The sequence below is a fragment of the Muscardinus avellanarius genome (assembly GCF_963383645.1).
Source record: "Muscardinus avellanarius genome assembly, chromosome: 11".
NCBI lineage: Eukaryota > Metazoa > Chordata > Mammalia > Rodentia > Gliridae > Muscardinus > Muscardinus avellanarius.
Genome location: NC_137797.1, coordinates 45,511,286 through 45,535,118, shown reverse-complemented (window position 1 = coordinate 45,535,118; position 23,833 = coordinate 45,511,286). Strand labels below are relative to the sequence as shown.

At 41.2% G+C, this 23,833-nt stretch overlaps 1 pseudogene across 1 annotated transcript; it reads left to right on the top strand.

Annotated features, from left to right (window-relative positions):
• The first annotated feature begins 11,929 nt into the window (after positions 1-11,929).
• On the top strand, positions 11,930-23,294 carry LOC308269461 (profilin-1-like; annotated as a pseudogene). Its single transcript has 2 exons — positions 11,930-12,024; positions 22,795-23,294. The product of its transcript is annotated as a profilin-1-like (transcript).
• The last annotated feature ends 539 nt before the right edge of the window (positions 23,295-23,833 follow it).

Here is a 23,833-nt window from a genome sequence, read left to right as displayed (position 1 = left end):
AGACCAATTTTTATCTTGAAACAAGGTTTCACTAAGTTTCTGAGACTGGCCTCAAACCTGTGATTTTCCTGTTTCAGCCTACCAATTACTGCCATTATAGGCATGCACCACCATGCTTGGCTAAAGAACAAAAATCTGTACAACACTGTTAGAAGTTAGTAGAGAAAACAAATCATAGGAATTCACAAATGTTTGCTGGTTATTGACACAGTTCAAAATGGTTATTAATAATAAGTGGTTAGAAGGCTAGGTCTAAATGTATTTCTGGCTCCTCTTTAAATATTAGATTTATGACTCTTACTTAATTTTCTATACTTCAAGTATCTTTACTGTAAAATGTAAACAGTAGTATTTATATCTTATAGTGTGTTTCTGGGTTAATAAATGTAAAATACTTAACAACAACAAAAAAGAACAAAAATCTGGCTGGGCGTGGTGGCGGATGCTTGTAATCCCAGCATTTGGGAGGCTGAGACCGGAGGATCAAAGTTCGTAGCCAGCCTCAGCTACTTAGTGAGGCCCTCCGCAACTTAGTGAAACCCTGTTTCAATATAAAGAATAAAAAATAGGGCAGGGGGTGTAGCTTGGAGGTCGAATGCCCCTGGGTTCCATTCCCAAACCCACAAAAGAAAAGAAAGAATCTGGAGGAATGTTTTTAAGAATATTTCAGTTTGGTTTTAGTTGCAGGTAACAGAAACCACTCCTTTCAGTTATTGCAAAAAGAGAAACAGGTTTCTCTGCCTGATGGAAGTATCTAGCCTTGTGAATTTGTTATTTATAGATCTTTATTCTCTTCTGTATATTAAGCTGAAAGTGTGAATTGCTGACTATAATTTTTTCAGCTAAGAGTTGTAAAAGACATAAAATTTTAGAAACACCTGCCTAACCAACTTTTTTGTTCTACGAGCTTTCAGATCATTTCCATTTTTCCCAACTAGGGCAAAGCTGGATAAAAAGTGCTCAATAAAGGACTATGTAAACACTGCTTGTTTCAAATTATTGAGCCTCTCTGATAACATGAAATAACTCCTGCAGAATTGGTCCAGATAATCAGCTGTGAAGGCCAGTGGAGAAGTCACACAATCGCCTATTATCAATTGGTTTTATGGAGTGTCTGTTCTGAAGACCATGAAAGCCTTGCAGCCTGGGCCAAGCATGGTTCTAAAAGCTGGCTTCAACAATTTCAAGCCCCAATTTGTGCTTTATGTTAAGATATTTTGTTATAAACAATGTTTTTTTGTAACATTTACTTATAATCCCTTAGTAGTCAAAAGAAAAACAAATAATAAAAAATGTTATCTTTAGAAAGCTTATAACCAGAGTTAAAAAAAAAAAAACAATTTTGTAAATCGGAGATTATGAGTTTGCCCATTTTAAATCATTCTAAATAATAATTTAGATGACTATAAACATTATGCAGTGCCAGAAATGTCAGCCTTAAAGATCCCAATAATTCCCATAGTGGTTAGTGATAACAACTTTTAGAGTATTTTTTTTCTCAAGTCCATTCTTTTTTTTTTTTTTTTTGGTGGTACTGGGATTCCTGGAAGCCCTTCTACCTCCAGGCTACATTCCCAGACCTATTTTTACATTTTTATTTGGAAACAGGGTCTCCTAAGCCAGCGCACGTGGCTGGCTTCGAACCTGCGCGATCCTCCTGTCTCTGCCTCCCAAGCACGGGGATTACAAGTGTGCACCACCATGCTTTCAAGTCCTTTCTTTTATCCATACAGTAGGTGTTATAGTTTGGATAAATATCTCCTAATATTCTTTGTGTTACATTTCTGGTCAGCAGCTTGGTAGTATCAAAAACTGGTAGTACCTTTAAGAGTTGGGTATGGTGGGGGTGGAGTTAGGTCACTGAGGGTGTGCTCTCAAAGGGGATTATGGGACACCTATCTCTTTCTTTTTGCCTCCTGATGATATGAGGTGAGCAGTTCCCTCCACAATGTGCTCTGTCCATGATGTGCAGCCTCTTCACAAGCCCAAGGACAATGGGGCCAACCACAATGGACTGAAACCTCCAAGACTAGAAGCCAAAACAAACTTCTTCTCTTTATAAACTGACTTATCTCAGGCTTTTGTTGCAGTAACAGAAAGCGACTAACCCAATGAGTGTATAGAATTTCCTTCTTGATCTTAGATGTTTAATATAGTTGGAAACAGGATGGTAAAGGAACCACAAGAGTGGAGAGCACAATTTCCAAACAAAAGCAATGCCACATTTATAAAATAATAGATGTGAGCGGCAAACAGAGATGTGTGCCACTTTCTAAAACAAACACAACTTCCTGGCTATTTTCATCATTAAACAGTGCCCTCAATGACAAAAAAAAAAAATTCTGACAGTCCATTTAGACATAACTTGACTAGACTATAAAGTAGATATCCTATGAAAATAAATATTTCTATGTTTAGAAAAATCATTAGTATTTTTATTTGGATTAAAAATATCAAAACATTTCAACAGGTATGAAACAGTTCAGTAGGTGTGCAACAGTTCAGTAGGTGTGGTGGCACATACCTATAATCCCAGTACTTGAGAGCTTGATACAGGAAGATCTCAAGTTCAAAGCCAATTGGTGATAACTTAGCAAGACACTGTTTCAAATAAAAAGGGCTGAAGGTGTAAATCAATGGTAGAACCCCCTGGGTTCAATCCCCAGTATTGCAAATAATAAAATAAAATACTGAGACATTGAGATTAACATTTTGTGCTCATTCATCATGTTTTGGGGGGAAGCGGATACTGGAGACACCCAGAAGTATCTGCCTCCAAGTTACATGCCCAGCCCTTTTATTTATTATTTATTTATTTATTTATCTATTTTTGGAGACAGGGCCTTGCTAAGTTATTGAGAGTCTGCTAAATTGCCAAGGCTGACCTCAAACCTGCAATCCTCCTGCTTTAGCCTCCCAAGTACTGGGATTACAGGCATGTACTATCATGCCTGGCTGTCATAAATTTAATTTGTGCCTTCCAGATAGGAATTTTTATAAAAAAATAAGTGCAATACATTTTATTGCTGTATATCAGGTATTTATTTATATAAAGGCATCATACTTCTCTGAATGAAAGAGACTAAGACAGAAATGTGACAGTCCCAGATAGGTGTGCGTGTTATATGCAGTTCTCATGCCTGGCTCTTTTTTTGCAATTAAAACTATTTGAGGTCATGCTGCATCGCCAAAGCTTCAAAGATGCAACATTATCACACTAAAAAGGAGTGGAATTCAAATGGCTCATTATTCAAAGACAAGGGGTCAAATTTATTCAGGCAACAAACAACTCCTACTGAACTATTTCTAGTTCAGGTTCCTATTTAAAGAGCTGGTTTTCTTTCGAATTAATTCAATTTTATTTCCAAACTACTTATGTGAGTACACATAATTTTTCACACAAAAGCCAGCAAACACTATATGTACACGAGATTTATTCACAGACAATCAGTACTGACCTACATTAAACAATGGCTTTTCTATTTAAGTATAAATCCCAGATTGCTATGAAGAAATGACATTGATTCTAACTTCTTTTAAGAACAAGGACAGATCTGGGCATGGTGGCATACGCTTGTGATTCCAGAACTTGAGAGGCTGAGACAGCCAACCTCAGAAACTTAGGCCCTATGCAATTTAGTGAGACCCTGACTCGAAGTAAAATAAATAGGGCTGAGGTATATCTAGCGCAAAGGTAGAATGCCCCTGGGTTCAATCCCTAGTAACACAGAGAGAGAGAGAGAGGGGGGAGAGGGGAGAGGGGAGAGGGGAGAGGGGAGAGGGGAGAGGGGAGAGGGGAGAGGGGAGAAGAGAGAGGAGAGAGGAGAGAGGAGAGAGGAGAGAGGAGAGAGGAGAGAGGAGAGAGAGAGGAGAGACCAATTTGCATACTGATTTACATCAGGAAAAAGCTCTGTTGGTAATTACAAATACTTCTGAAGAATATAAGTGGGGTTACATATGAGGCCTCCTCAAAAATAAATGTTGGTAAAGTCATGACTCTATTCAGCATTGGTAAAAGAGCAGAAAATAAGTTTTCAGAAGAATCTTACTCCACAAACAATAAAAGATCAAATTCCACTGCCAAAATGTGATTTTTAAACATGACTCATATAAACACAGAAGGAACACACATTAGCTCATATTCAGCTCACTGATGGGAAAGCATTTGAGGGCATTTGAGGATCTGGGTATTTGTAGAAATTTGTAAAAGGAAATGTATGAATAAGGTTACTAGGTTAAATCAAAACTGGTAGACTGACGCATAGCTCAGTGGTAGGGCATATATTTAGCATGTGCTAGGCCGAGATTTTAATCCCCCCCCCCAAAAAAAAAAGAGCTAGTTAATGTCCTCATAATCCTTAGGGTTATCTTATATTCTAGACATAAATCTAAATTAACATGTAACCTCATGAAGTCTAGGCCTTGTCAATGGTAAATAGTGCATCAAACTATAAAATAATTATATAGTTATTGGTGGCCTTTTGAACATTTCTCCAATGTGAAATTGATAGAATTTCTCTTTCCTTCTTTCTAGATTTGTAATTTTTTTTCTCATCTCTGAAGTTGTGCTTAAAGCAAAAGTGAGATTCTGGTATTCTGCATCAGAAGAGCAGTTACTGAAGTCATTTCCAAATCTGGAAATGTTAACTCAACTTGGGGAAATAAACTTTAAGATAGTGTTCTTCTACCACATGAGCCACTAATTTTGCTTCTCTTTTGTCTCCCTATTCTAGAAAAAACTAAAAGATTGTTGGAAAAGTATCTGGTTCTTCCCTCTGCACACTGGCAAAAATCACACAAATCACTTTCCTACCTTTATAAAAAATAGCACACTCTGTCTCACTAACATCTAACCAGTTTGACACCAGAATGCTCTTTTTATGAAAGTGCACTTGGGTCTTTACTCTCTTGTCCATTTCACACACTAAAAACCAATCAACTGGTTTTCTTAGTAACCATTTCCTTTTTGTTAGGAAGTCAATACTAGCCGGGCATGGTGGTGCACACTTGTAATCTCAGTACTTGGGAGGCTGAGACAGGAGGCTCATAGGTTTGAGGACAGCCTCAGCAAGTAGTGACACTCTCATCAAGATAGCAAGACCCTATTTCAAAACAAAAATAAAATAGAGCTGGGGTGAAGCCTCAAGGTAGATGCCCATGGGTTCAATCCCTAGTATTACACACACACACACACACACACACACACACACACACACACACACACAGAGAGAGAGAAAGCCAACACTATTCTCTAAACAAATGATCGCTATACTTTTAACTCCCTCCTAGGTCTTATTTTCTAATTATTAATTCTCATTTGGCTCCCTTTTCAACTTTTTTAATCTGAAAAATTAAAATGTTTTTCCCAAACCTCCAGCAAATACTGAACTTGGCACCATGTACTCCCACAAATACTGAAAGAAAGATTACTTTTCCTTTGCCCACTTACACATTTTCTCAGAGTAAAAAATTATAAGTAATAAGCAGGTTGAATCGTAGGCAAAAGATGACACAGAAGAGAACATTAACCAAAAAAAGGAATTGCCAAAACAAAACCACAAGCAATTGCTTTGGGCTGGGCATTGGTCATTTGTTGACTCTTCTAGATTTCAGGTGTTGTAATTCAGGAACCCATGGTACCAAGAGGGAAGCACTGGCCTCTGCCTACAGCACACACTCTCTGGATCTCCACACAGATGAGGCCTGTGAAGACCAAACTGAAAGGAAAGGCCCTGCATGTAAATGTCTCATTAGCTGGGGCCTGGGCTGGCTGCCCAGCTCTGATTGGGTTCCCAGTGACCTCTTTTAGGCTCAAGGCCAGGACTTATTTTTATGTCAGATCTTGAAGCAATCTATTCAGTTCCCACAAATCCCATGGCATTGTGAAAACTACAGACTCAACAGCAGCCGTCTCTGAGAAAGGCGTAAGTGGAAGAGCCAGAAAGAAAGGGAAAGATGAATGTCACAAAGACGTAATGACATACGGAGCCGCACTCCTTTGGCTCAGAACCATCCAAGACTGATCGACCAGTCAATCTCTGGAACTAAATTCCCACAGCAGCCTGAGATCATTAGCTGCCTCCGCCTCTAAGGGGAAATCTCCAGGGTAGAAAGCCTAGGGACAGAGTACAGAAGACAGGAAACTTCATTTTCTGATCACTGACATGTTTCTAACCCTACATCAGGTACTTTAGCCCATTTATTCTTCAGAACAACCCCATGAAGGGGTTGAGGGCGTAACTCAGAATAAAATGCTTGTCTTGCATCTGGCCCTAGGTTCAATCTGTAGTGCCCTCAAAACAACAGTAACAGCCGGGCGTGGTCCGCTTGTAATCCCTGCTCTTGGGAGGTGGAAACAGGAGGATCGCACTGGTTCGGAGCCAGCCTCGCTGGCTTAAGAGACCCTGTTTCCAAATAAAAATATAAAATAGGTCTGGGAGTGTAGCCCGGAGGTAGAAGGTCTTCCAGGAACCCCAGTACCACCAAATAATAATAATAATAATAATAATAATAATAATAATAAACAGTAACAATAAAAAACAATCCTATGAGAAAGGGTAAGAAACAAGAACCCATAGCCACTATCATAGGATTGTAACTCCAGTCTCCCTCTCCCTTCCCCCATCCAGGACTGAAGATAACGCTTTTTTCTGGTTGGGTGCTCCACATTGCGCTACGCCTTCAATCCTTTTAAATTTTTATTTTGACACAAGGTCTTGCTAAATTTCCCAGGCTAACCTCAAACCTGTGGTCCTCTTGCCTCAGCCTCTAAGCATCTGGAATTATATATATACACCTCTGTGTCTTGTCTCAACTTCAATTTAATAGCTAGATTTAGGCCATATATAAAATTAGAGAATCAACCACAGTGCCAGATCTGGTTGGTAACAAGTAAAACTAGATTTAATGCTTCTTTTGCACTTGACTTCTATCACAGGTTCATTGGAAAGGAAAAAATTTTACCCCAAATTTACCCCAGAGTAAAATGCACCTATGCAGGGCTGCTTAGCATTCCTGAAGATTAATGATGATATTCTCTCAAATACCTGGGCATGCTGAATACTCAGACAGCTGTGGCTCAGGGAGAGATTCATCTTCGGTCTCCAACATCTGGCCAGACTGAGGTTAAACACCAAGGGCCGAATTCTTGATCACATCCAAGGTCCACCATTGTCCAGGAGAAGGCTGACCAGGCTAACTAGGGTATAGTATTCCATAACCTTGGGCTATCCAGTAAGAACTGTGGAACACCAAAATATACCACCCCAAAATGTGTCTGTGACATATTTCAAAGATGGCTATTTTTAGTAGCAGTAGGCAGGATTAAGTCTGAAAGTCTGCTCTTTTGTAAAAGGAATTTACATCTATAAAGAATATAAACATCCATGAAGTAAATAGCTTCCCATTCCCAGGTGCTTTTCAATCTGAAGCCTCCCTTTCTGCCGAGCAAAGATATTCTCATAGGAAGAAGAGATGGAGGAGGGCGGTTGACAACTAACCCAGATAGAGATGACCACAGGTGGTTAGTACCTGGAAGACTTTATCTAAGAAAGCAGGCCTTGTTCAGTATGAACTTCCTCCTGTCAACTTTCCATAGCCTGCCTCCCTTGCCCTCAGAAGCCCAAACCCTACTCCTTTGTTGAGCTCTATACTAACTCCAGGGGTCTAGAGTCTCATGGTATGTATGTGGCTTCCATAGTTAGCCACATTAATCAGTGTTTATGGTTTTGCCCCATTAATTTGTTTGTCCATTTATTTCAAAAACTAAATTATCAAACCCTCAAAGGACAAATAATAAATTGAAAATGTCCCTAACAGAACCATTCTATGCTAGAGTAAAATATCACATGCAGGATGCCCAGTGTCAGAAGTGAGTGTTGAAAAAGAAGGAACTATGTCCTTGGAATGGCAAGTGGTTATTTCCTATCAACACATCCATGCCACCACTGAGCTAGCCCTTCCACATAATGCAGGATAACCGTAGAGGTGAGAAGGCAAAGACAGAGGGTGACAAGCTCATTTAGCTTTGAATCCAAGCAGGGAATACAGAATATTAGAAAGAGCACAGACAAAGACCTGGTTGTCCATGTTGACTTCACAATTTTCTGATCAAGTAACTTAGCCTCTCTAAATCCCAGTGTCCCTATCTGGTTGGGAGGATTCAATGGATTTATCTTCCAGTTTATCTCTATTATAAATTTTTCTCTAGAAGAAAATAAATTATCACCTTTACAGGATGCATATTCTTCTTCCGTATCTATTTTCAGTGTTCATGAATCCATAGATAGTAGTCTGCTTTTCATTACTGTAATGAAACACCTGAGGCTGGGTATTTTTATAAAGAGGTTTATTTAGCTCATAGTTTTAGAGGCTGATAGTCTGAACAACATTTTGTTGACCCTAGCAAAGAGCCTCAGAGTAAAACAAATGACATCATGGTGCCAGTATGCATAAAATAAAGAGATCACATGGTAAGACAGTAAACCAGAGACTAGGGAGGGGTCAGGTTGTTTTTTTCTAACACACTCTTACAAGAACTGCATAATCTCTTCCAAGGATGGTACTGACAATGACCTTCTACTAGGCCCCGCCTCTTAAAGGTCCTGCCAGCTCTTAACATGACCACACTTAAGACCAGCTTCCAACACATAAACCCTTGGAGGACAAACCCCATCCAAACCATAGAAGATATAGGCATATCACTTTTCCCAAATGATAATATACTACTATATGGCCCATATTATTGTCTTGTAACCACTTTTTTTCACCATATTGCTAGTCATCTTCATATGTGAGAGTCTGGTTAAAGACTAATTTCCTAAATCTAAAGGTAGGACAAGGAGGATTTTTGTTTTTGTTTTTCCTTCCAGCCAGTGCACTGAGGGTGTGTTAACTGGAGCCCAACTCACTTCCTAGGTTGCTAGCCAGAAGAGAGCAACTGCTCCAGGTCTCATAGCTCCCAGGTGAGGGAGGGAGGCAAGTGAGCAGCGTCTTGTTAGTGGCAAGTACAAACGGGCCCCGGTCCACAGCCCTGGGTCCACCTGGGTCAGGCAGGGGACGGGCAGAATTGTCATCAGTGGGTGTAACAACACCTAGTCTGGAATGCTTGACCACTGCATCAGTTTACTTATGGAAAGCCAAGCTTAACTGGTGTGGGTTTGGCTCTCTAGAGAACAGCAAAGCAGGCTACTTAACTCGTGGAAAAATAACCTGCCACTTCTCCTACACTGTGCATTACTTGGAGTCAATCACATTCTTATTATTCAAGTTAGCACTCAAGCACAAATCCAGTCGATTGCATATAAGAAAACTACAAAACTTAAGATCCAACTCTAAGTAATTTAAGAAAAGTTTGGTGCAAAAGAAAGCAAGTCCCCTTACAAGGCAGGATTTGCTAATGAGAAAACAGGCCCTACACAAAAGGGAATTATCTCAGGAACCATGCCGTGAAATCATTTTTTAATGACTATCTCTTATCCTATTGTGTAAGTTCACCAAAGTTTATTTTATCAATTTTTTCTGAAACAAATCCTTATCACTTAATTTTCTTAGTACAATCACCCTACAGTAAAGATCCTGGTTGTTAAAGTTTTGTGCATTTGTTTTATTGTTGCCTTAAGACAAATTCTTTGAAATACAATTTCCAGCCCAAAGGTTATATAAGTTTTTGTGGCTTTTGAAATCAAATTGCCAAATTATTCCCGCAAAAAAAAAGGTGATCTATAGTCCCACTAGTCTTGGGTGAATGTATTTGTTTTTCTGTAACTTTCTGTACATTGAGAATTACCATAAAACAAAACTGCTAGTTCAATAGGTGAAAAATAATAGTCAGGTGTGGTGGCACATGCCTATAATCCCAGTATTGGGGAGGCTGAGACAGAAAGGTCATAGGTTTGAGGACAGCCTCAACAAGTAGTGAGATTCTTATCAACCTACTAAGATCCTGTTTATAAATAAAATAAATTAGAACTGGGGGTGTAACTCAAAAGTAGAATGCTTCTGGGTTCAATCCCTAATAAAGCACACACACACACACACACACACACACACACACACACACACACACAGAGAGAGAAGAAAAAATAATTTGACTGTATTCCTATTCCTTAATTACTAATAAGGCTGTAGGTATTTTTATATGTTTGTTTGTAATTTACTTCTTTTGTACATTAGTTGTTTATATACTTTGTGTTCTTTATACAGTAAGAACATTAATACTTGGAGGAGTTGGGGGGCTGTTTTTGCTTTTGTCTTACAGTGCTAGAAATGGAACTCAGGGACCCTATACCACTGAGTTACATCCCCAACCCTTTTTATTTTTTATTTTGAGACAGGGCCTCATTAAGTTGCTGAGAATGGCCTCACACTGGCAATCCTGATGCCTCCACCTCCTGAGTTGTTGAGATTATAGGCCTGCACTATCACACCCAGGTAGGACATTAACATTTTGCAAAATATATATATTTTGCCAAGAACTAAGTTTCATGATTTTCATACTATGCTTAATAGGTTTTGTTTTCTTTGTCCTATAAATCATTTAAATCATTTTCTTCCTCATTGGATGCATTTATAACTTTCCTAATCATATTTCTTAAAGATTATATTATTTTGAGAGATAATCCATCATTCATGGAAGTCACAGGGTTGTAGCAAGAAACTCTTTTCAATGCATACATATTAGATTGTATTTTTTTTTTTTTTGGTGGTACTAGGGTAGAACCCAGGGGCTTTTCTACCTCCGGGCTATACTCCCAGACCTATTTTATATTTTATTTGGAAACAGGGTCTCACTAAATTGCTGAGAGCCTCACTAAGTAGCTGAGGCTGGCTTCAAACCTATGCAATCCTCCTGTCTCAGCTTCTCAAGTGCAGGTGAGCACCACCATGCCCAGCTTATTTTTCACTTTTTTTTTACTGCATTTTTTACATTTTACATAGTGACTTATGTGAATATATATATATATATATATATATATATATATATATATATATATACACACACACACACAGAAACAAGTCTTACAAAATAGTACTACCCTTAATACCTGGCTTGAGCACAAATATTTTTTCTTTTTTCTTAGGCTAGTTGATACCCAGTTAAATTGACTTTAGTTTATAAACAATTAGTAAGACCCAAGCCACAGTTGAAGAACATCATAATAAATGAAGATGTCCTGGATCCAGAAAGAGATGTAAGTGTACATCTTTCCCTAAAAAAGTCTTTATGTTTTTGGAGTTCAGTGTTATTATTAGCATAGAATATGTATGTAGGGAAGAGAATGATACTGGGAATTGAACCCAAGGACATCTTACTTCTGAGATGTACCCTATTTGTATTTTGAAATAGGGTCTCACTAAATTGCTGAGGCTGGCCTCGAACTTACAATCCTCCTATCTTGTCCTCTCAAGTACTGGGATTACAGGCATGTACCACCACACCTGGATTATTTTAGCATTTTTTCATGCTTATTAGGCATGAAACAGAGAGGTCCTAAACTTCCTCTTGATAGTTTGTTTGCCAGTAACAAGTATTATACATGCATTATCTCCTTTAACTCTCATGACTTGTAAGGTAGAGAGTATTATTATTTACAATTGACAGATGAAGAAACCAAAGCGCAGAGATAAAGAAACCATCTCCAGTTCACATGGCCAGTACCCAGTACAGCCTGGCTTTGAACAAAGCGGCCCAGTTCTAGAAACCCTTGTTTTCAGCTCCTCTGGCCTTCTGTTCTCTTCTGCAGTCTGGTAGGCTCAAGATCATGATCTCTAAGAATGAAAAGACACTGGGTAGGTACAGAGTTAAACACTAAAGGTACTGTAACCTCGAAATTGAGCTGGGGAGTCCCGAAGGAGGTAAACACCAGCCGAGTTATCAAAATAGCTGCTTTAATCAAACCCAGCCCCTCACGGTCGATATCTCTGGACCATGGGGGAAAAAACCAATGAGCCCCAAGCGGTCCGCAGAATCACACGGGGAGCAGAAGTACGGATGTTTAAAGCTGGGAGGAGGGGGCAGGTTGGGTAGGGCTAGCAGCGTGGGAATGCTGATTCTCTCAAGACATCCGTAGTCTCGCAAACTCTGGAGTTTGCCTCACAAGGTCTGGAGTCTTGGGGCATCTCCATTCTGGCTTCCGGGGTTCTACCTTCTGTCCCCTCTACGTGGTCCTATGGGAGAAGGGAGGGACCTGACCTATCATCTACAGAATAAAACCTTAATAAAACTTTGAGAGCTTTATTAAGGCCTAGGGCATTGAGAGAATAAAAGGAGTGGAAACATAGAAAGTGAAGAAATTAAGGTTCCACCATCAAAATAGTCATAGGAAGTTTGCAAAGAGCCTGTGTTGCTCCCAAGTCTTTTTCTCCCTGCCCAGGAGGAGTAGAAGGAAGAGGAAGCCCACACAAACAAATGCAGAAAGAATATTAGGAGAGCAGGTCTGGTTTATTTGTCAGCTTAAATGAAATCTGAAATGAAAATGTAATATATATATATATAATATTGTGTTACTGGGGATTGAACCAAGGGGCATTCTACCACCAAGGTACATCCCCAGCCCAATTTTATTTTTGTTTTGAAACACAGTCTCATTAGGTTGATGAGTCTCACTACCTGCCAAGGCTGTCCTCCAACCTGTGATCCTGCTGTCTCAGCCTCCTGAGTACTGAGATTGTAGGTGTGAGCCAGCACACCTGGCTCTGTCTATTCTAATTTTGAAAGAAAATATATTACATAGTCCCTATTGGGATGTATAGGTAAGGATGGGAAGGAAAGGGAGCAGAAGCCAAGTTCAAGAACAAACACAGCTAGGAGAGTACTGCAGGCAGAGCATGGGCTTCTAATGTTCACTGAGGCTCAGGACTTGCTGCCCCCAGAGTCCAGATCCTTAAAGCAGAGTCTCATGAGATTTGCATTTTTCTTGTCTTTCATGCCAAGCCTTTATCTTTCTTTTGATGCTTTATTATTTGTGTTTAAGTCAAATACTTAGTTTGTTCTACTGGAAAAAGATGAAGGTTTGGTTTCATAATGAAAAGGGTACAGTCAAAGTGACAGGAAGTCCTCTCTTGCAAGTCTTTAAAAACTGCCACAGTGATTCAGGCTGGCATTTAATAACATCACTGCCAGGAAGTCCTTTTTTAGATCTAATCTACATCTATCTTGCTGCAACTTATAAATAACTTTGGATTCCGATCCCACCCCAAGTGCTAGACGCCCAAGGAAAATGTAAAACAGTAATTGAGTGCATGGGAAGCAAAGCCATTAAGAGAATTCACTAATATGCATGCAACCCATTGTGATTCTCAGATAAAAGGTAGTTACATTGGTACAAAGCCTCACTAATTTTTTTTAACAAATTAGTCCCATGATTAAACTCCTGCTAATAGTAATTGCAAATACTTACCTCATTATTCAATAATTCCTTCTCAAAAAAGAAAAACCCAGCTCATTTTATTGTTGGAGAGAGACATACAATGGATCATTATCTAAAAGACACAGGGCACTATGCTCTTGCTGAGATAAATTAGGAAAGATGCTGAAATAAATTAGAAACAATGCTTTCAGATCCTTTGCACCAGAGAAAAATGTGCTTCAGCCATCCCAGGTGTGAGGTGGAGGTGAGAGGGCCAGCTCTCAGGGTTGTACATTAACTCTCTGACCTCCCTTAGATAGCCAGGTGACAGCTGCAGTGTGGTTTCTTTGAAGTGTGACATTCCGGGGACAGGACGGCACTTCAAAGAGCCCAGGCCTCTGAGGCAGGTATGTTTGCAGGACACACCTGGTACCTGCCACTAGCCTGCAGAAACTGGCCAACAGGAAGCTCCTAAACACCAGCCTGGGCCTCTCTAATGAAGTACATCCAACTGACACTGCTTCACAGGGAGAGACCTGGCCTGGAGAAAATGAATCAGGAGCTTCCTCTTCTGTCCTTTTCTAAGAAAAAAAAAAAATGCCTCCTCCACTCAGGTCAGATATTCACAGCTCAAAAATCAGCCAGAAGGAAGTCGTGTCTGAAAAGTGCCCCGCATGGAAATCAGACCTTATTCACACAGGCAAGAGGTCTGCACACACCGCTCAAGGCCGGCTCAGCTAAAAGCCAGATGTGAGCAGAATGCTAAGGCTGAAAACTCTGCTGTAAATGTAGATGTGAAATAACCATAATTGAAGCCAACCCGCCAAAGGGAGCAGGCTGAGGTCATCTAAAAGAGGAAGAGAGCCCTGCCTCCAACTGCGCTGGCTAAAAGGCCCTTAGCACACACGCCATGCCCTGTGACCAGTCGCCCAGAAATAATCACGTCTTGGTGATTCTTCTGGGGCCCTACTTTACAAGTATGGGGGTTACGGAGTAAATAAAGCACAGTGCTCCTCAGAGAATTTATGGTGTGGTGGAGATTGCCAGCTATAGATCGCCTTGGCTGGGCATTTGGCCTCTAAAATGCCTTAGGTTTGAATCAGAGCCCTTTCTTGTGCTAACTATGAAACTCTGGGCAAATAAACTTCATTTTTCTGCTTCTGTTCTGTTCTCAGAAAGTGGTTATGAGGATTAAATGGGAGCAGATGCATATATAATAACTAGGGCAATATCCAGCAGTTAGCAACAGCTCAACAAATATTAGCTAACATTCTTGCTGCTACTGAAGGGAAGGTTTTTGTTTGTTTGTTTTTTGTTTTTTTGGTGGTACTGGGGTTCCTGGAAGCCCTTCTACCTCTGGGCTACACTCCCAGACCTATTTTATATTTTTGAAACAGGGTCTCTTAGGCTGGCTTCGAACCTGCACGATCCTCCTGTCTCCTCCTCCCAAGCGCAGGGATTACAAGCGTGCGCCACCACGCCCGGCCCGGGAAGAAGGTATTAAGGTGGTATATGGCTCTGCAGAATCCACCATTCTACCCACCCACTGGTGGTTCATATCGACAGCTAGCAAATGGCATCTGTACCCTGAATTCACTTGTTCCAGGAGCAGGAAAGGTCCTGTGCCCACTGTCTGTGACCTGGAGGAAAATGCATGAACGCTCTCCACCATCTCCAGTGCTTTTCCTGCAATACCAGGCAAGAAAACCAGTAGGATAGCGTCAGCCTGCTAACACATCTGCACTAATCCCAGGACTGCCTCCAACAGCACACCTGTGGAGGGCTCAGCTAGTGGGCTTTTTATGAGGATTCAACAAAATCCCAAATTTGCTGCCTTTCACGGCCATGTATCAGGATCTCAGTAAATGTTCACTCCTCTTATTGTGTTAAGATACAACCATTGTCCTTAGACTGGCAAGTGATTTTTTCCTGTCAACACATCCATGCCAGCAGCGAGCTAGCCCTTCCACAGAATGCAGGATAACTGTAGAGGCGAGAAGGCAAAGGCAGAGAGTGATAGGCTCCTTTAGCTTTGAATCCGAGCAGGCAATACAGAGTATTAGGAGCACAGATAAGACCTGGTTGTCCATCTTGACTTCGCAACTTATTAATTAAGTTACTCAGCTTCTCTAAATCCCTCTCAGTGTCTCAGTGTTCTTGATATAATTGGAGAAGGGGCTTGTGAGAATGCATTTATAGAAGCCGGGCGTGGTGGCGCACGCTTGTAATCCCTGCGCTTGGGAAGCTGAGACAGGAGGATCACACAGGTTCGAAGCCAGCCTCAGCTACTTAGTGAGGCTTTCGGCAACTTAGTGAGACCCTGTTTCCAAATAAAATATAAAAAAGGTCTGGGAGTGTAGCTTGGAGGTAGAAAGCCTCGGGGTTCCACCCCAGTACCACCAAAAAAAAAAAAAAAAATACATTTATAGAAAGGGTGAGGAAGTGGAGTGGAGGTTGGGGAGAGGCTCACCAAATACTATGTGCATGTACGTCTCCATCCTTCTAAATTTTATCATGATGTATGATTATCATGCACCAATAAAAATAAAACTTTTAAAAAGAAAATATATTTATAATACCTAGCCCAATGCCTGATTCAGCATAGCTAATAAGATATGTTGATGGCGCCAACGTTATCTCTCCATTCTCCCTTCATACAGTTCATATATTCCCTTTCAGCACGTGCTTTCTAAATTGGCTGGCTTCAAAAGCAAGCATAAGCTCATGTGATGATAAGCATGACCATTTTTTTTTTTTTCAGAAAGAATGACCCAGTTAAGAGTTAGAAAACCAAGTGTGTCGGCATATCAGCCATGCTTCCCAAAGGTAGGCCAGGGGTAAGGCTGGTGCCAATCGGCCTGGGACAAAAGCAAAAATTTACTTTGATAAACACTCAGCCTTCCCATTCTCCCAATGCCTCTCCATGACTTTGTCTCCATTACCAACCAAGCAATACCCTCTAGATCTTTAATAATTACATGCGCGCGTATGCACACACACACACACATACACACACACACACACACACACACACACACACCCTCAGGCAAACTGCATGTGCACACACACAGAGACACACTTGATTCTTGGATGTAGTCCTCCTCTCTTTTAAATGTAGGTGAGTGTATGTGGCACAGTGTGCTAGAAATGTCCTGAGCTTTGAAGACAGAAACACCTGTGACTTCCCAAAGACCAGCCTCCCGTCCTAATGAACCTGATCGTGTTAAGACCCCACTCTAGCCATTTCTACCACCTTTGTCAAGGCCAAGACTCATACAGTCTCTCACCTAAAGTTCTTTAACCATCCCTGCCCAGACTCCCTACTCCAACACAGTTCTCTTCTGCTGATCTCAACAACAGCCGTAAGGATCTACATCTGATATTTTAACCACCTCCTCCCCCACTGCATAACAGCTTCGAGCATTACACTGCTACTGCCACTATCATGATAACTTACCTTTATTAAGGCATTTTGCTAAGGGCTACAGATATGATAAATTATTTTATTTCTTCCCACAATCCAGTACAGTATTATTTTTCCATTTTTTCAAATAAGAAAACAGATATTCAGGAAGCTCAGATAACCTGCCCAAAGCTAGAAAACTCATATATAGCAGCTCTTCGAGTCCAAGCAGGTTAGTTCAAGTATTCAGACAGCCATCAGTTCATTATTGAGTGTACTCTCCATTCCAGAAACAGAGCTAGATATTGGTCATCGACAGCCAAGATGGATGCTTGCCGTTCTTGCCACCAACAGTAGGAATCTGTCCATCACACACAGTGGACCACACGCCCTCTTCTAGCACAGCCTTCCACTTGCCTGAGGATGCAGTTGTAACGGCCACTGCAGTCACTTCCTAGGCAGCCTGGCTTTACCTCACTTCTAGGGTGGTTTCTACACCTGTCTCCCACACACAGCCAAGCCGGGCAGTGATTTTAGAAACCCTGGGAAACCTTCTCCACATCTTCTTCCCCCAGGATACTGCCCTGCACATCTCCAGGAACACAGAGAACTCAATTTGACAGGTACCTGCAAATCCTCCTCACAAACACCATTCGTTCCCTTCATAGCTCAAATAGACCAGCCATTCCTTCTGCTCTTGGTGGGGACATTTAAAATGCAAACACTCTTCTAAAACAGCAGACTCAAAGTGTGAACTGAATGAGAGTTTAGAACAGCAGAAAAATACAGGATGGACGTTGCCCATGTCAAATTCCCTAGAGTAAAATTTTCAGATCTGATTTCTAGACCCAGTTTTTAAAAATCACAAATACCTCATGCATGGGCATGGAGGTGCATGCCTGTAATCCCAGGATTTGTGAGGCTGAGATAGGAGGCTCCCAGGTTTGAGGCCAGCCTTGGCAACTTAGTAGGAGCACCAGCAATTTATCAAGCTCCTGCTTCAAAATAAAAAATAAAAAGGGCGGGGGTTAGAGCTCAGAGGTAGAACGTCTCCGGGTTCAATCCCTAGTACCAAAAAAAAAAAAAAAAAATTAACATCACAAATACCTCAAATCAAGTGTAGGTGATTGAAAACGGAAGATTCTGTTTCCCTGTGCTGCTCCTTATTGGCAACACATTCCATAGATAAAATTCTGACACATTTTAGAGTAAACAAAAAGATTTCCATAGTACCAAGCCGTCATATATTTTCTAGTTCTCAGAAAATGCAATCCATTGTACTGACATGCATACGATTTTGAGGAGACAACTCAAGCTTCAGAAAAGTTTCGGAAAAGAGGCAGTCCCTGGAAACACGCAGGAGGAAATATAGCTTGTCTTGCACAAAGAAGATGGGTTTCATTTAATATTCATTAAAGTGTGACTTGCTTCCAGCTCATAAATCTTGAAAACGGATTCTGGCCCCGAGTGTACTGTTTTCATTGACTAAGTCACTTTTTTTCCCCTCTCCCTTGACACTTTATAGCTTGTGTTTAAATTGAGGCACAGCTGGTTTTGCACAGCGGGTTTCTGGCCTGACTTTATAAGAAAACACAGAACAAAAATCCTCAAAGATTTACGGCAGGTGTTCTACTTTCATCTCACGGTGAAATCGTAGATTGTGCAGGGAATGGAAAGGGAATGAAAAAGGTAAGACCAGGAATCACCCAGCCAAGAAGCACAGGAGAGATGAGGCTTGCCTGACTGGCAGCTCCAGAGTGGCCGTCATGTTTTCATCTATCTGCCCCTAAGAAATCATCAACACTAATGACATCATCTTGAGAAAGAATGTCTATAATGAAACTCTAGACAGTATGTGTGATTATGCTTTGGGGGATGATGATGGCCACAGAATGGCTGTTTTTAACGGGTTTTTAAAAGATACACACCCCCTTTTCTTTTTTCTTTTCTTTTTTTGCGGTACTGGGGATGGAACCCAGGGGTATTCTACCACTGAGCTAAAGCCCCAGCCCCATTTTTTATTCTTTACTTTGAAACAGGGTCTCACTGAGTTGCAGACAGCCTCAGCTACTTAATGAGGCCTTTTGCAACTCAGTGAGACCCTGTTTCAAAATAAAGAATAAAAAATAGGGCTGGGGGTGTAGCTTGGAGGAAGAATGCCCCTGGGCTCCATCCCCAGTACTGTAAAAAAAAAAAAATACTAAAAATAAGAATGAGCGAGGCAAAGCGGCACGTCTGTCTGTAATCCAGTACTTGGGAATTTGAGACAGGAGGATTGTAGGTTTGAGGACAGCTCTGGCAACTTAGCAAAACCCCAGCAAGGTAGTGAGAGCCTGTTTCAAAATAAAAATAAATAAACAAAAAGAGCTGGGGATATACCTCGGCGGTAGAATGCCCCTTGGTTTAATACCCAGTACATAAACAACAACAACAACAACAACAACAATAATAATAATAATAAAAAATAACACAACAAGGGAAGGATGAGGGAGAAGGGTGGTTGATGATTATGATGATGATAGCTAAGATTTACCTACTTCTTAAGCACCAAGCACTTATAGTAACTTAGTTAATCCTGACAACAACCCTCTGTGCAGGTATGATGATTACCCCCATTGTACAATTGAGGGCACCAACGCCTGAAGAGTTAAGTGACTGGCTTGTCACATGATGAGCAAGGAACGAGCAGGATGAAACAGATAAGGAAGAAAGTCTTTGGATGGGTGCACAACTAAGTATACGGTTAGCATCATCTACCCTCCCGCTAACATTCTCCTTAAGTGGGTAGGGGAACCCGGAACCCAACCAACCTTCATACAGTGACGGGACGCAGGGAGATTTGATAATCCAAGGAGTTTCTTCCAAATGTTCTTCCAAAATGTTTGCTCTATTTCGAATTTTTCAGTGCTTTCTCCCACTTTAACCACTAATTATAAAAATGCTTCATAAACTTCCCTTCCTGTTCTAAGTGTATTATCACATAAACCCAATGAAGTAGTACCATAATGATCCCCATTTCCAGACATAAGAAATGAGGGACAGAAAGGATAAACAGCTTCCCAGGTTTAGATATCTGTTAGGTGGTTTTCCCAGGATCCTCACCCGGGTCTTCAGGGTTCAGAACTTGACAGGTATACACCTAATTTTTCACCCTTCAATCACAAACCTACAACACGCATGTGTTGAGTGAATAACTGGTAGTCAATAGTACTTGTCAAACTGAGTTGATATTACTATCAGACGTGACCATGAGTACTCAAAGACCTGCTTGTTTCTCTGGTTACACAAACATTTTCTTCCCTTTGGGAGACTTTCTTTAGAGTTGTGATGTCTCAAACCAAGGCATAATTCCAAGGGGAAAAAGTCTATGTTCCTGGCAGTAAGAACCTGGCCGGCTTTTACTGTACTCTGTGGGCCTGTGAAAAGCCTGCATGTTTTCTCAAGGCTTAGTGTTGCCTTCTCTGGAAGACTTCCCAACCACTGCAGCAGACTGAGCTGCTTCCTCTTGTGTGCTCTGCAACCAGAGGTCTTTGCATTTTATTTCTTTTTGGTTTTTATGGAATTTTTTTGTTTTTTGTTTTTGTTTTGTTTTGTTTTTGTTTTTGTTTTTTGAGTGCTGGGGGTTGGTCCCAGGGCTTCACACATGCAAGGCAAGAACTCTACCACTGAGCTACATTCCAGCCATTTTTATTTGATGTTGAGACGGGGTCTTGTTAGGTTGCCCAGGCTTGCCTCAAACTTGCAATCTTTCTGCATTACCCTCCCAAGTAGCTGGAATCTAACAGTCATGCACCACCATACCTGAGAGGTGTTTGCAATTTAATGTGCATCTGAAGCACTTGGGATCCCATTATGAGACAGAGTCTGGTTCACATTTCTGGAGTGGAGCCCAAGATTGTTATGTCGAATATACCAGTGATGCTGATGTTCTTGACCATGTGATACATGCAAGTGTGGCAAAGTGTCCACCTGCTCCACCCCTCCAAGGTCCCCTAACTCATAAATCTGGGGAGATCCGGACACTGTGCCCTCCACCAGGCTGTACCAGCTGCTCTCAGCCTCATGCTCCTGTGAGTCCCTACTTGCCTTTGAGGCACCAGGGTACAGTCTTCACTTCCTGCTACTTTATTGTGCAGATCAAAAAGCTCTTGCTCTCTCTCAATCTTATTTTCTCCTTCCAGTTCACAGCCCCATTCATGGAGAAGTGGGGGGGTCCACTGTTGATAAGGAAAGAGTTCACACTTAATTTTTATTTTATTTTGTGTGTGTTATATGGCACCATTCTACCTCTAAACTATACTCCCAAACCTTTTGTATTTTTTACTTTGAAACAGTGCCTTGCTAAGTTATTTCATGCTGGGCTCCAAACTGCAATCCTCCAGTCCCAGCCTCCCAAGGACGAGGATCATAGGCATCACAGGTGTGCACCCCCACATCTGACTCACACCCAGTTTTTTTTTAATTTTTTATTGGTGCATTGTAGTCATACATCTTAATGGGATAAAAGATGGTGGAGACATACATGCACACATCACCCAATTAGTCCTTACCCAATTCCCACCCCATTCCCTCCCCAACGCTCCTTCCCATGCCTAGCTTAGTGATTGACTTTGATATGTTTGTTTAAGCACATCATGTGCTTTAGAGAGTTTCCCTCTCCCTCTCCCCCCCTCCCATCTCCTCAGTTAGGTCGCCTTATTTTCTCCTCTATAGAATCTCCTTCTTCATCTAGAGTTTCTCCTGTTACCCATTTCTCCCTAGCTTACGCATATTAGGGAAAGCATCAGATTTCTTTTTTTTTTGTGACTAATTTTTTTTTTTTTTTTTTTTTTTTGGTGGTACTGAGGTTCCTGGAAACCCTTCTACCTCCGGGCTACACTCCCAGACACCTATTTTTTTTATATTTTATTTGGAAATAAGGTCTCTTAAGCCAGTGAGACTGGCTTTGAACCTGCACGATCCTCCTGTCTCCGCCTCTCAAGAGCGGGGATTACAAGCATACAGCACCACGCCCGGCTTGTGACTAATTTTTAAATCAAAGACCTGACTTAGGCAAATTATGTTGACCTCTTATGTGTGAAAATGGTGATGGTCCATTTTTGTTCCAAAAGCAATCTTTTCCTTCTTTTCACCTCTACTTACTCAGTCCCTAGCTAGCTCTGAGCCATACCTTGGTGCCTCACTTCAAGTAGACCAGAGGTTCCTTGGAGGCAAAGATTATGTCACATCCATTTTATATCTCTAGGCACCACTGTGGTACATGGCACAAAAGTTATTAAAGAGGAGGACATCTGAGGCACAGAGCCCTTTTGATGACCCCCCCTGGGCGCACCTCCTTGGCAGGCAGTCACTCCAAGTCTGGGTACTTTCCACCTTGGGAACTGCTACATGCCAGACACTGAAGCAATCTGAGAGATGAACTATGCCAAATGAGAAAGACAAATTAAACAGGCCTTGACTCTTTACCATGCTTGGATGATAATGTTTAGCATTTGCTTTTGTTCTTTGTGTTTAGCCCAAAATGTATATATCATTAAATTCTTATCGTTTGCCCTTATTTTACAATAGCAACAATTACAATCATAGTTCTGGGTTCTTCTCCACCCAAAATGGAGCTAGCTTTAGTATTATAACTTGTATACACTATATTTAGTTGAGATAATTATACTGCTAAGAATAAAGAGAGAAGATCTGAAAGTTATGGTCAGAAAAAATTTTGTGCATTGTTCAGTGCAATCACTAAATCTACATATTCTAATGTACATGATGTACATTTAAAAACCTATCAATCAGTAAGCCAAACACAAGGAGGGAGGGGGGAGGGAATTGAGGAAGGGCTAAATGAGTGATGTGTGCACGTATGTCTCTACCATCTTGTACCCCATTAAGATGTATGACTACAATGCACCAATAAAACATTTAAAAAATAAATACAATAAAAAAGATGTATGACTACAGTGCACAAATAAAAAATAAATTTAAAAATAAAACTATTAAAATACAATATTTTCACCAGGTTTTTTTTTTTTTCACCACAAATAGTGTTGAGATTTTTAATCTAAATTTCCACTTACCGGCCCGCCGCCCGCCAGCCAAGCACCTGCGCCAGCCCGCGCCCCACAGCCGCGCGGAGAGGAGCCCCAGCACCGCGCCATGGCCGGACTGGACCTGTCAGGATGCGGCCATCGTGGGCTACAAGGACTCGCCCTCCGTCTGGGCCGCCGTCCCCGGGAAAACCTTCATCAACATCACGTTAGCTGAGGTTGGTGTCCTGGTTGGTAAAGACCGGTCAAGTTTTTTCGTAAACGGGCTGACACTCGGGAGCCAGAAATGTTCTGTGATCCGGGACTCACTGCTGCAGGATGGGGAATTTACCATGAATGTATGTACCAAGAGCACCGGCGGAGCTCCCACCTTTAACATCACTTGTCACCATGACTGCCAAGACGATAGTCCTGCTGATGGGTAAAGGTGTCCACGGTGGTTTGATCAACAAGAAATGTTATGAAATGGCCAGCCACCTGCGGCGTGCCCAGTACTGACCTTGTCTGTCCCATCCCTCCACCACTCCCCACAGCTTTTGCACCCCCTCCTTCCCATACACACACATACATCATTTTTATTTTGGGGGCCATTACCCCATATCCCTTATTGCTGCCAAAACCACATGGGCTGGGGCCGGGGCTGAATGGACCAATACCTCCCCCTTACCCAAACCCCTCCTGTGTGTGGTTGGAAAACTTGTTTTTTGTTTTGTTTTGTTTTTTTCTGAATAAAAAAGATTCTACTATAAATAAATAAATAAATAAATAAATAAATAAATAAATAAATTTCCACTTACCTTCAAGTCTCTTTTAGGCAGCCCACTCTGTTGAAGAGCCAGGGCTCTGGAATCAGGCAGACCTGGTTTCAAATCCAAGCACTACCACTTCCTGCATGTGTGACTTTGGACACAGGCATTACTCAGTATACCATTCTGGTTCATATCAACCTGGAAAACTGATTTAGTAAATCTAAGATGGGGCCTGGCAATCTATTTGTTTTTAACTTTTTTTGTGTGTGTGGTGCTGGGGATTGAACC